The sequence below is a fragment of the Gnatocerus cornutus genome, unplaced genomic scaffold (genome assembly GCF_029298725.1).
Source record: "Gnatocerus cornutus isolate USDA-ARS CGAHR unplaced genomic scaffold, icGnaCorn1.1 ctg00000191.1, whole genome shotgun sequence".
NCBI lineage: Eukaryota > Metazoa > Arthropoda > Insecta > Coleoptera > Tenebrionidae > Gnatocerus > Gnatocerus cornutus.
Window position 1 is genome coordinate 66,906 of NW_028275522.1, and position 4,656 is coordinate 71,561.

At 45.0% G+C, this 4,656-nt stretch overlaps 1 non-coding gene across 1 annotated transcript; it reads right to left on the reverse strand.

The window, feature by feature from the left end:
- Window positions 1–266: 266 nt before the first annotated feature.
- Window positions 267–386, reverse strand: LOC148165821 (5S ribosomal RNA). The gene has a single exon (XR_015771155.1). It is a non-coding gene; the product is annotated as a 5S ribosomal RNA (ribosomal RNA).
- Window positions 387–4,656: the final 4,270 nt, after the last annotated feature.

Here is a 4,656-nt window from a genome sequence, read left to right on the forward strand (position 1 = left end):
GAATTGGCGAAGCACGCCGTTTCTGAAGGAACCAAGGCCGTCACCAAATACACCAGTTCAAAATAAATCCTCCTCGAGCAGCTTGGAAGTTGGTTGGAAAAAAAAGAAAAAAAATCGGTTCTTTTCAGAACCACAAATTCAACTCGAACGAATTAAAAATTTTCGTCTTCATACTATATAAGTTCCTGAGAGAAAATATAAATAGTGAAAAATATATTTAAAAAAAGTTTGACATCAGAAATGTTAATAAAAAAAGAAAAGAGTAGAGACAACGGCACGCGGTGTTCCCAAGCGGTCACCCATCCAAGTACTGACCGCGCCCGACGTTGCTTGACTTCGGTGATCGGACGAGAACCGGTAGTTTTCAACGTGGTATGGTCGTTGCCTGGTAAAATTTTCCAAGATGGTACGTTGACGATTTTTTGTGATTGTTCGATCGTTTGGATGTGACATTTTTCGATGGTACACATGTCAGAAAATGTACAAGATTTAAAAGAAGAAAAAAAAAAAATTTTTTTTTGCGAGTCGTTTTTTAGTTTTTTTTTTGCGACAAAATGACGAAAAAAAAAAACTCGTATGAGGCGTTAAATTAAATTGTTCGTTTGACGATCTCAACGAGTCACTTGCGATTAACGTAATTTAAAATTTGAGAACTTACTTACTCACTTGCTTGCTTAGATGGAAATAGCACCCACTTGAAGTAAACGCCGACACGGACCGGAGATGAATAAACTCCGAACGGACGGGGTTAATTCATGAACTGACCGTAGTACGGTCGAAGGTTCGCCGCCGCCGCTACCTGCTTTCTTTCTTAGAACTGATAACAGAGTTGGTTTCTTTGTCTGTTCATTCATCGAAATTCCCACCACTCTGGCCGGGCCGGGCGGGGTGGGTGTGTGTTGTTTCATGATTTGTTCTCTTCTCGATTTATTCTTTTTCCGACGTCGTTCGATTCATAGAGATGTTTTCGTCGAAAGTGTGGTCGCGTTTACATTGCATTAAAATTTAATTTGTTCCAGTGCGACGATGAAACAAGAAAAAAGTTTCAAGTAAGTACGCACGCACGCACACCTACATATTTCATTTTTTAAATCTTTCGACGTTCGTAGTTTCTGCTCGAAATGTCGACTAATAGTAGGGAATGTTTTGTTGATTTGTTTGTTTTTCGTTTTTGAGAAGAACAAATGAAAATTTCGTTGGATTTCTGTCGACCGACGACCGACTGAAAATCCGCCGACATCGACGTAGTTTTATTTAGAGTGTCTGAAAAATGCAAACAATGCAAGATTTCCGTATTTTTGTTGGTTTGTGGTGTTTGGGGAGTTTTTTTTATGATTATAAAATGGTTTCGTCGAGAAAAATTGCTTCTTTCGCAATGAATTGGCAAGAAAAATTAAAAAACTCGTCCGTTCCCGTCGCTGGATGTTCGACGGTGGTCCGTCTGATTTTCCCTTTATTTTCGTAAAATTGACGAGAATTTCGCCGTCAAAACTGTTTTCGGTGATGTTTCGATGATGGGATTTCGTCGTGTGAGGTAATTTTTGAGGAAAAAATGTCGATTTTGCGAAAAAAGTCGTTCGAAAAGTCCGTTCGTCGTACAAATTCGTTTCTCATGGTCGAGTCCGAAATTGACATCGTTTTTTTTCCGACCTGTTCGTCAAGATCGTTTTCAAAAATCAACTCCTACGAAAGGCGAAGGTTTTATCTTCGTTCTTGAAAAAATTCGACCTTCTCGGACGTCATCTTCGACCGTTTGTGAATTTTTTTCCTACACTCTGCAGGTTCGTCGGTCGTCGCTCCGATCCGTGCTGCGTCTCTTTGCGAGGCGATTTTCGAAAAGATCGCACGTACTTTTCGACCGATTCGTTCGTGAAACTTGTAGAGGATGCTTCCAAGTTTGTCTGGTCGAAAGCGGAACTTTCCTGTTATTCGTGGAAAACGCGTAACGTCGGCGTCGAACTTGGATGTCATCTCCTTGTTTCGGAGGGTCTTTGTTCGAGTCGACGTTCGATCGGTCCTTGTTCGCTTTTGGAGGTCGGCTGGTCGTCCGGGAAAACTTGAGGTTATTCAGGAGGCCATCGCCGACCGAATCGCTCATGTTCCCGCACCCGGAGGCGGTGATCTTCGCGTAAAGAGAACGATGCCATCACGCGAAAGCTGTATTCGAGGCCCACTGAATTTTCTAACTCGACGAGAAGGCTCTCGTTTAGTCCGCGGTCCGCGCGTTTTCGAACGCGCCAACACTTTGACTTTGGCGCCCAATTCGTTCTGTAAAGTTCATTCGTTCTTTCACCGAAGAATAAGCCTACCTATAATAAAAAGAAAAAAACGCGCGCGCGATAGACGAAAATATGGCCGACGTAGAAAATCAAGCAGCTTCGACGGTCGCCGGTGCCACTTCCGGCTCCTCACCGGTGAAGAAGGAGAAGAAGCCCAAAAATCCGAGAAGCAAACCTTCTCATCCGCCCACTTCGGAGATGGTCACCAACGCCATCAAAGGCTTGAAGGAACGCGGCGGTTCTTCGTTGCAGGCGATCAAGAAATATGTCGCGGCCAACTACAAAGTCGACGCGGAAAAATTTGCGCCTTTCATCAAGAAGTACCTTAAGGGCGCCGTCGCATCCGGTTCGTTGGTCCAAACCAAAGGAAAAGGAGCTTCCGGTTCGTTCAAGTTGGCTTCTGCCGTCACCGGTGCAGCTAAGGCTCCGTCCGCCACGAAAAAGAGATCTGCCGCTGCGACCGCGTCGTCATCGGCGAAATCCAAGAAGACGGGCGTTGCTAAACGTTCCGTCGCGTCAGCGCCGACGTCCGCCGAAAAAGGATCCGCCTCAAAAGCCGGTAAGAAGGCCGCCCCCGCCGCTTCGGCCAAGTCTAAGAAAACTGCCGCCGAAAAGAAGAGCGTCGCCGTATCGAAGGCTAGAAAGGCTGCGTCCGCTCCCGAAAAGAAAGCCAGCGCCGCCTCCAGATCGCCCGTCAAACCCAAGACGCCATCGAAAGCGAAGAAATCCAACAAGGCCGGTCCAACCAAGAAACCGAAAGCGCCGAAACCGAAAACGGCCAAAGCCGTCACCGTCAAAGCGAAAAAAACCGCTTCACCCAAGAGAAAGAAGTGAAAAGTCGACGACGATGATTTAATTTTTTCAACGACGACGACGTCCTGGTGGTTTCGGGAACGTGCTCCGATCGTATATATCGACGTAGGGGCACCATCGATACAAATAAATGGCCCTTTTCAGGGCCACAATTATTTTCAAGAAACGAACGAAAGATTCGCTTGGACAATGCACATTCTGTTGAGGAGATACATACTTTCATTTGATTTTCTTGTCTATTCATTTGACTGTCGAAACAGTGTTATTACAAAGAATGATAAACTTTATTATATAATAATGTTTCAAATAGTCTCAGTTAAAAGAAAATTTAATGTGAAAGAAAAAAGCAAAAGTTTATCGTTTTATGTAAGTACGAATTTTGTGAATAAATCACATAACCTAACTTTTTTTTTTTTTTTTTTTTTTTTCAATCTCAAAAAGTTGCATGCGCGAACGATAAATTTTCAATTCGTTGGAAAATAATTGTGGTTCTGAAAAGAACCGATTTTTTTTTTCTTCTTTTAACACCTTCGAAGATGAAGAATTTGTTAATTCTAGATGGTCGGATCGGATGGATGGATGGATGGATGGAGGAAATTTAAGCCCTCTCGCCACGAATGCGTCTCGCCAATTGGATGTCTTTCGGCATGATGGTGACACGTTTGGCGTGGATGGCGCACAAGTTGGTGTCTTCGAAGAGGCCGACGAGATAAGCCTCGCTGGCTTCTTGAAGTGCCATCACGGCCGAACTTTGGAAACGGAGATCGGTCTTGAAATCTTGGGCGATCTCTCGGACGAGACGTTGGAAAGGCAGCTTGCGGATCAAAAGTTCAGTGCTCTTTTGATAACGACGAATCTCACGAAGGGCGACCGTACCGGGCCTGTAACGGTGAGGTTTCTTGACACCTCCGGTGGCGGGAGCGCTTTTTCTGGCCGCCTTCGTGGCCAACTGTTTTCTAGGTGCCTTGCCACCGGTAGATTTACGAGCCGTCTGTTTAGTTCTCGCCATCTCGGATATCGGATGAATCAAATGAAAAGAATTAACGTAGGTAGTGGCTTGCTTGCTTGCTTCGACCGAACGACCGACCGTACGTACGAACGTTCGAAAGTCAACTGAAAATTTTCGTCGCGCCAACGGCCGTTTTATAAACTCGATGAGTCATACGGCGACGCCATTGGTGGATTCGTTTTTAACGCGAGGTGGAGCTGCCGTAACTTATAAATAGTCCCGCGGAATGAAATTTTGACGTTAGTTCCATAACGAACTTGGTCGAAGCTACGTCGTTTTGTACGAAGAATTTCCTAATTTTATCAAGATGACCGGTCGTGGTAAAGGTGGCAAAGGATTGGGAAAAGGTGGCGCCAAACGTCATCGCAAAGTTCTACGCGATAACATCCAAGGTATAACGAAACCGGCGATCAGAAGATTGGCTCGTCGTGGTGGTGTGAAACGTATTTCCGGTCTCATCTACGAAGAAACCAGAGGTGTGTTGAAGGTCTTCCTCGAGAACGTCATCCGTGACGCCGTAACTTACACCGAACACGCAAAACGTAAGACCGTCAC